We start from the raw sequence: 9815 nt of genomic DNA on the forward strand, positions 1-9815 counted from the left end.
CGTAAGCGATAAGTCCATGTATTTGTTAAGGTTATAAGCACACGAAATTGCGAATGTATTTTTGATTGACACAGGTGATTAGAAAGATACATGCATGCTAAGACAGGCTCGTATGTACATACTTGATAACTGTTATGACAATTCGGAGTACAATAATATTAAATGGCAAAGAGGGTTTTGACATTTCCGCTCATCATAAAAAAGAAAAAAGTTTCGTCAATTACAATATAACAGATAGACTCAAAACAATTGAATGCTATACAGATAATAATGATTGATAAAGAGTGAGGACTTCGGTCTTGATAATTCCAGTCGTCAAGATCAAAGGATAACGAATACTTGTCTCAAGCCCATTTGAGGGTAAAGAATACATTCCTGCATGATACAAAGTTCTACTGCATGTCCCCTGGAAGGAATACAATCATGACAATTTAGGATTAGTGACAACCGTACAATTCTTTCAAGATTCAAATGCTTTACCCATTTGGACAATCGAATTTTCCATCATGATAATTGTCACATACAAAAACCGAAAAAAAAATAAACAAATAAATAAATAAAGTTTTGAGAAGTTAGGCTGGTCAAACAATGGACCCATCGCACCCATGCGTCGAGTATTTCTGAGATAGAGCACCACTGAGGACCAATATGAAGATCGGTCAGCCGTGGCGCGGAGAAGCCACGCCCAAACGTTAGACACATGTGAACGACAAGCCCATGTATTTGTTACAGTTTAATAAGCCCATCATATACGAATCGTGTGACTGACACGGGTGTTTTGCAAATCAAAGAGATTCGTTGTGCAGATGACAAATATTCATGCATGCTAAAGCAGACTATGACATAATGTTTGATAGCATGATAATTCGGAGTACAATTATTAAGTGGCAAAGAGGGTTTTGACATGAATTCCCGGTCATCAAAACAATTTCAGTCAACCACAATTAAACAGATGGATCCAAAACAGTTGAACGCTATACAGATAATTATTGATAAAGGGTGAGGAATTCGTTCTTGACAATCCCAGTAATCAAGATCAAAGGTTAATACAAATTTGTCTACGACCCCTAGGCCAGTGGAGGGTAAGCTATACATTCCTGCATGATACAAACTGGAGCTGCATGACCCCCGAAAGGTCATGACAATTTGAGATTAGTGACAACAATACAATTCTCTCAAGATTCAAATGCCTTACACATTTGATGCAGTTTTGAAAAGAAAGTTAGGCTGGTCAAACAATGGACCCATCGCACCCATGCGTCGAGTATTTCTGAGATAGAGCACCACTGAGGACCAATATGAAGATCGGTCAGCCGTGGCGCGGAGAAGCCACGCCCAAACGTTAGACACATGTGAACGACAAGCCCATGTATTTGTTACAGTTTAATAAGCCCATCATATACGAATCGTGTGACTGACACGGGTGTTTTGCAAATCAAAGAGATTCGTTGTGCAGATGAGAAATATTCATGCATGCTAAAGCAGACTATGACATAATGTTTGATAGCATGATAATTCGGAGTACAATTATTAAGTGGCAAAGAGGGTTTTGACATGAATTCCCGGTCATCAAAACAATTTCAGTCAACCACAATAAAACAGATGGATCTAAAACAGTTGAACGCTATACAGATGATTATTGATAAAGGGTGAGGAATTCGTTCTTGACAATCCCAGTAATCAAGATCAAAGGTTAATACAAATTTGTCTACGACCCCTAGGCCAGTGGAGGGTAAGCTATACATTCCTGCATGATACGAACTGGAGCTGCATGACCCCCGAAAGGTCATGACAATTTGAGATTAGTGACAACAATACAATTCTCTCAAGATTCAAATGCCTTACACATTTGATGCGGTTTTGAAAAGAAAGTTAGGCTGGTCAAACAATGGACCCATCGCACCCATGCGTCGAGTATTTCTGAGATAGAGCACCACTGAGGACCAATATGAAGATCGGTCAGCCGTGGCGCGGAGAAGCCACGCCCAAACGTTAGACACATGTGAACGACAAGCCCATGTATTTGTTACAGTTTAATAAGCCCATCATATACGAATCGTGTGACTGACACGGGTGTTTTGCAAATCAAAGAGATTCGTTGTGCAGATGAGAAATATTCATGCATGCTAAAGCAGACTATGACATAATGTTTGATAGCATGATAATTCGGAGTACAATTATTAAGTGGCAAAGAGGGTTTTGACATGAATTCCCGGTCATCAAAACAATTTCAGTCAACCACAATAAAACAGATGGATCTAAAACAGTTGAACGCTATACAGATGATTATTGATAAAGGGTGAGGAATTCGTTCTTGACAATCCCAGTAATCAAGATCAAAGGTTAATACAAATTTGTCTACGACCCCTAGGCCAGTGGAGGGTAAGCTATACATTCCTGCATGATACAAACTGGAGCTGCATGACCCCCGAAAGGTCATGACAATTTGAGATTAGTGACAACAATACAATTCTCTCAAGATTCAAATGCCTTACACATTTAATGCGGTTTTGAAAAGAAAGTTAGGCTGGTCAAACAATGGACCCATCGCACCCATGCGTCGAGTATTTCTGAGATAGAGCACCACTGAGGACCAATATGAAGATCGGTCAGCCGTGGCGCGGAGAAGCCACGCCCAAACGTTAGACACATGTGAACGACAAGCCCATGTATTTGTTACAGTTTAATAAGCCCATCATATACGAATCGTGTGACTGACACGGGTGTTTTGCAAATCAAAGAGATTCGTTGTGCAGATGACAAATATTCATGCATGCTAAAGCAGACTATGACATAATGTTTGATAGCATGATAATTCGGAGTACAATTATTAAGTGGCAAAGAGGGTTTTGACATGAATTCCCGGTCATCAAAACAATTTCAGTCAACCACAATAAAACAGATGGATCTAAAACAGTTGAACGCTATACAGATGATTATTGATAAAGGGTGAGGAATTCGTTCTTGACAATCCCAGTAATCAAGATCAAAGGTTAATACAAATTTGTCTACGACCCCTAGGCCAGTGGAGGGTAAGCTATACATTCCTGCATGATACAAACTGGAGCTGCATGACCCCCGAAAGGTCATGACAATTTGAGATTAGTGACAACAATACAATTCTCTCAAGATTCAAATGCCTTACACATTTAATGCGGTTTTGAAAAGAAAGTTAGGCTGGTCAAACAATGGACCCATCGCACCCATGCGTCGAGTATTTCTGAGATAGAGCACCACTGAGGACCAATATGAAGATCGGTCAGCCGTGGCGCGGAGAAGCCACGCCCAAACGTTAGACACATGTGAACGACAAGCCCATGTATTTGTTACAGTTTAATAAGCCCATCATATACGAATCGTGTGACTGACACGGGTGTTTTGCAAATCAAAGAGATTCGTTGTGCAGATGAGAAATATTCATGCATGCTAAAGCAGACTATGACATAATGTTTGATAGCATGATAATTCGGAGTACAATTATTAAGTGGCAAAGAGGGTTTTGACATGAATTCCCGGTCATCAAAACAATTTCAGTCAACCACAATAAAACAGATGGATCTAAAACAGTTGAACGCTATACAGATGATTATTGATAAAGGGTGAGGAATTCGTTCTTGACAATCCCAGTAATCAAGATCAAAGGTTAATACAAATTTGTCTACGACCCCTAGGCCAGTGGAGGGTAAGCTATACATTCCTGCATGATACAAACTGGAGCTGCATGACCCCCGAAAGGTCATGACAATTTGAGATTAGTGACAACAATACAATTCTCTCAAGATTCAAATGCCTTACACATTTAATGCGGTTTTGAAAAGAAAGTTAGGCTGGTCAAACAATGGACCCATCGCACCCATGCGTCGAGTATTTCTGAGATAGAGCACCACTGAGGACCAATATGAAGATCGGTCAGCCGTGGCGCGGAGAAGCCACGCCCAAACGTTAGACACATGTGAACGACAAGCCCATGTATTTGTTACAGTTTAATAAGCCCATCATATACGAATCGTGTGACTGACACGGTTGTTTGGCAAATCAAAGAGATTCGTTGTCATTGGTTATAATGAATTAAAGGTATTACTCCTCTCTTGATTGGTCGGATGACCTAAGGGTGTCTTCGTAAGGGTCCTCCTGGTTGGCTGGTGATAATTAAATGCCATGTGCATGTGCGGGGATTTGTGGTCATCTTATTTGAGAGTTTATTTCATTCCGTTTAGGATGTGCTGCTAGTTTACTGTCGATATGGCCGTCCAGCCTCTGAGAGAAGCAGCTTTATATTTAAAATGTTTATAACATAATTACTCTTCGTTTGTAACGATTGGAGCTTTCGGTTGACTTTATAATTAATAAAGTGGACTTCAACAGTATATCCGAGCTTTTTGTTTTCATTTATATTTGAACTTGTCGTCTCGACCCAACTCATTAAATGGCACACCACATTTGGTAGTACGGATGGGGTCAACTTTCTTTCGTTCACGGCGAAGTTTGCAGTTGGCATGCTAGCGATTACCACTGGTTCGTCGTCCCGACCCACCACTCGAACTCGATATCATTTGCTCGGAGCACACAGAAGTATTTTAGTTGCTGCTGCTGAACTGTTTCTCACCGGTGGAGTTAGCGACAGATTAGCGACATATTATCGTGGCGTTTATTGAAGGCATGTTATCAGCGGAGTAGTCCAGTACGAAAAGGGCCAATGGGCAATTGGAGGCCTTTCTTGGAACACATTGCACATTCTTCTCGGTGAATGTGATTAGGATAACCACGGAGAGAGAGGTTTCCGAGACCCCCCTCTTACCTGTTACCAACACGGTCGCGAAGGGAGAAAATGCCGAGAAATTGAACGTTTTGGTATAGATATAGGCCTATATTTACGAAAAAAAGGTTTAGTCGACTGCCCCTCGTTTAAATTTTTGCAAACCATTTCTAGGCCTACTTGGGTGATCTGATACGTATTACCTTTAGGAGGTTCCCCCGTACAGCTAGGAGCTGCTCAAAGTCTGGCTGAATTCTCTGGAGCTGGTTTGCCAGCTGGCCTGGCACCCGAAGAACTAGTATCGGGAAGCTCTCGGGTAGGAAAGTAACGCCGATGCCTCGTCACGATCCTCAAGAAGGTCTTATGTTCTGATGCTTCGATTGTTGAGCTGAACTTGTTTGTTTTTTTGGTCTGCAAAGCCAAATTCGCAGGGAGCAACCTTCGGCGGGAGTCAAGTTGAGCTGAGGTATGTTTTGAAAACAAAGATGTTGGCAGAAGTTGAAAAATGTATGTACCCTGTAGTCTACAGTGAGAACCGAATTGAACTGATAAATTGAAACGTCCTTTGAATCTTGATATTTTTGGATTGATGTCTTAGATTTTTTGAAATAATTGTTGTGTAAGACTAAGTGTTGGAATATTGTGTGTTGGTGAAAATGTGGTGGGCCAGTTAATGTTCGAGACGACAAGTTCAAATATAAATGAAAACAAAAGAAGCTTGGATATATGTCTGCAGGAAATTTCCTTAAAGGCACTGTTTGACAATGTTAAATCTGAGATGCACGACCCTACGTGTTATCAGTGTCTGTGGTATGGTGTATGTATATACCTTACTTAAGAAATCCAGCCATCTGATTGGTCAAAATTGCAGTTGTGATTTTAGCCATTCCCGTAAAGAAACGAAAAATGCCAAAACCAATCAATAGTCCCAAGAGTAAAATCACGGCAAAATTCCAGTTACCAGGAAAATAATAAAATCTTGCTGCAATACCCATTAGTTTACGTTTTAAAATGTTCTTTGAGCTAGCGCGGACACCATACAGTGTGTTGTGTCTGCGATTCCCAACTGATCGAAAATTTCAGTCATTTTTCGTTGGTGATAAACAGACAGCTTCTCAGATTTTCCTTGATGTTTTAATCAATTGAAGCCCTAATAAGAGCAAAGCTAGATGTACATGTAGGGGTAAGACTATCCATTTGTTCCTTCATGTACCAGCTTCTTGAAACCTTATTAGGTGGTCTGTCGATGACAGATCACCTATTGATTTCGTTAGAATTTTCTTTCTTTATTTATTAGGTGGTCTGTCGATGACAGATCACCTATTGATTTCGCTAGAATTTTATTTCTTTATCAGGTGGGCTGTATAACGTACAGACCACCTTATAATTTCGTTAGAATTGCCTTTATTATTTATTTAACAGGTGGGCTGTATAACGTACAGACCACCTTATAATTTCGTTAGAATTGCCTTTATTTATTTATTTATTATCAGGTGGGCTGTATAACGTACAGACCACCTTATAATTTCGTTAGAATTGCCTTTATTTATTTATCAGGTGGGCTGTATAACGTACAGACCACCTTATAATTTCGTTAGAATTGCCTTTATTTATTTTTCTTTTTCTTATTTCTAACCACTTTTTTGTAAGCACGATTACTTGAAAATGGCTCAATCAAATGCCTTCAAATTTAGCACACATATGTATAGGCATATGTACAAAGCACAATAACGTTTTCAACATTGACCTTGACTGATGACGTCATTTAGGAGCCATTTTGTAAAATTTTCGGAAAATCAACTCATGATCATATCTTCATAACCAAAAGCTATTTCTCATTCATATTCATCATGATCAAGGTCAATGTCCGTCCGGTCAATTTCAAGTCAAATAACGCGCGCGTGCGCGTACGTCCGCGCGTCAATGCGCGCGCAAAATTTTTAAATGCTCAAAATCGTTTTAAAATCATTTTGCATACGTTTAAGGCCATTCTAAGCATTTTATAAAAAATCGCGCACACGCGCATGCGTGCGCGTTTTTGCGCGTAAAATTATTGCACAACATAGAATCGCCATTTTTTTTCTTTCATAATATTCCACATATTTTTACAAAAAAATTGATACCATGTTTATCTCTTTATGACTATTAATGACGGAATGATCGACCGTTAAAGATAAATTTCCGTGCGCGCGAGCTCTTGTAATATAAAGCATATATGGGAAAAAACATGCCTATGCAAAATCCATTGTAGCTCTTTAGGATGTAAGGTGTACCCAATTTTTTTTTCTTATTCTGATAGAGTATGAACTGTAGATTTGATTTCATGTCTCATTTGACCCTCAATTTACTCATGACGTCATCATAATGGCCTCCGAACTCAACATTTTATTTTGCATATTATGACATCAGCATATTTTTGGAAAATTGATTGTATCTCTGAAGATATTGATCGATTTTCTTCCAAATTTTAAAATGTTTTAGCTGAGACAATTTTCTACAAAAGCAGCCAACACAATTTTTCATTTTGATAAAGGCATCATGGCGTATTTTTGCGATTAAAGGACGCATGTCAATTTTTCACATTTAGCGTGTATTCTCTACGGGACATGATTTTTTCTCAAAACTGGATTCTACATTCCCATCTTTCGAGAGCAGTATCTCCGTCGTTTTAGCTTTGTTTTCGCTGAGCTTCGAGTATGTTGTAGCTGAGACAATAAGTTATCTTAAATGTGCTTTGGTTTTGTCTCAATTTTAGTTGGATCAGCCCACCTATACTTGTTCCAAACAAGTATTACAAATCTAGTTAGGTGGTCTGTCGATGACAGATCACCTATTGATTTCGCTAGAATTTTCTTTCTTTATTCTTTCTTTATTTCTTTATTTTTATTTCTTCCGTACACTTTTTTGTGCACACGTTTACTCGAAATCGACATGGTCAATTTCCTTTGAATTTCTGTCAGTCATCAAGCCCTATGATTTCAAGTCTAATTAACTTTTTCAAGTTCATGGGGTCATCGTTACGTCATCCAGGCGCCATTTTGTAAAAATCAGGTCATTATCATATCTCGATAACAAGTCATCAAAAATCAACCATATTTGGTATACATCAACTTCAGGTCAAAGGTCAACGAAAAATGTCAAAAAATTCCGCGCGCGCACCTCGACACACACGTACGCGCGCATTAAAATTTTAAAATGGTCAAATTCGTTCTAAATTAATTTTGCATACGTTTCAGGCCATTTTAAGCATTTTCAAAATTTGCACTCGCGTAATTATGCGCGCGCGTTACCGCGCGTATCCGCGCGTCCTGGCATTTTGCAACATAGAATCGCCAAATTTTTTCTGTTATCATATTTATTACATTTTTTCAAGCATTTTGATACCTTGTTTACCTTTTTCCGACCAGTAATACTGCAATTAGCGGCTGTCAAAGTTGAACGCACGCGCCGACCTGCGCTATCTGTATCCACAATACATGGGCAAAAACATGCCTATACAAAATTCATTTTAACTCTTCAGAATTGATAGATAACCCACAATTTCTTTCATATTTAAATAGATTATGAGTTGGAGGTATGATTTCATGTCTCATTTGACCCTCAATTAACTCATGACGTCATCATAATGGCCTCCAAACTCAAAATTTCAATTTGCATATTATGACGTCAGCATATTTCTGGAAAATTGACTGTATCTCTGTAAACAATGATCAATTTTCTTCCAAATTTTGATATGATCTAGCTTAGACAATTCTCTACAAATGCAGTCAACACAATATTTCATTTTGACAAAGGTATCATGGCGTATTTTTGCGATTAAAGGTGGCATGTCAATTTTTCACATTTTGCGTGTATTCTCTATGGGACATGACTTTTTCTCAAAACTGGATTCTACATTCTCGTCTTTCGCGAGCAATATCTCCGTCGTTTTATCTTTATTTACGCTGAGCTTTGAGTATGTTGTAGCTGAGACAATAAGCTATCACAAGTGTGCCCTTTATTTTTCATTCAGATGCCGGGATCATGCTCATATTTCACTTCCAAAGTGGGATTTGAGAATTCCATTTCCCGTTTACGTGTAATCTCTATGGGAAATGTTTTGGTATATCCGTAACGCACTTGACTTCCGACCTCGAGGTCCCTGGTTCGAGTCCGGGCGTCTCCAACAATTTGTTTTCTTCACTTTTTTTTTCTTTTTGACCTTTCACTGTACCATCTCCTTTCAATATTAAAACACGTACAATCGTAAATAATGTAATAAACAACCATATTTACTTTATTATTACCCTATTATCACCCTATTATCACTTGATCCATTACTTTTTGCGTGCAATCCTTATGGGAGATGACTTTTTCTCAAATCTGGATTCTACAAAATCTTGTCTTTTGCGAGCAATATCGCCGTTATTTCGGCTTGATTTTTGTTGATTTTTGAGTATGTTGTAGCTGTGACTATATACTATCTAAATGTTCTCTCATTTTTGTCAGTCTGATGTCATCATGGTCTGTTGATGATAATCATCAACATCATCATGATCATCATCATCATCATCGTCATCACCATTACTATCAAGATCATCATCATCATCATCATGATGATCATCATTGTTTACATATCTATATAATTTCTCCCTTTCTCAATAAAGTAAATATTATAATCTATCATAAGACTTGAAGACAGACCACCTTAATCGTCCTCGTGACGATTTAAATTCTAGTTTATTTTTATTTCTTCCATACACTCTTTTGTGCACACGTTTACTCGAAATTGACATAATCAATTTCCTTTGAATTTCTGTCAGTCATCAAGCCCTATGGTTTCAAGTTTAATTTACTTTTTCAAGGTCATTAGGTCATCGTGACGTCATCCAGGCGCCATTTTGTAAAAATCAGGTCATGATCATATCTCAATAATGAGTCATCAAAAATAAACCATATTTAGGATAAATCAACTTGAGGTCAAAGGTCAACTTAAAATGTCAACAAATTCCGCGCGCGCAACTCGACGCGCACGTACGCGCGCATCAAAATTTTAAAATGCTCAAATTCGTTCTAAAAA

The sequence above is a fragment of the Strongylocentrotus purpuratus genome, unplaced genomic scaffold (genome assembly GCF_000002235.5).
Source record: "Strongylocentrotus purpuratus isolate Spur 01 unplaced genomic scaffold, Spur_5.0 spur5_scaffold_9, whole genome shotgun sequence".
Classification (NCBI taxonomy): domain Eukaryota; kingdom Metazoa; phylum Echinodermata; class Echinoidea; order Camarodonta; family Strongylocentrotidae; genus Strongylocentrotus; species Strongylocentrotus purpuratus.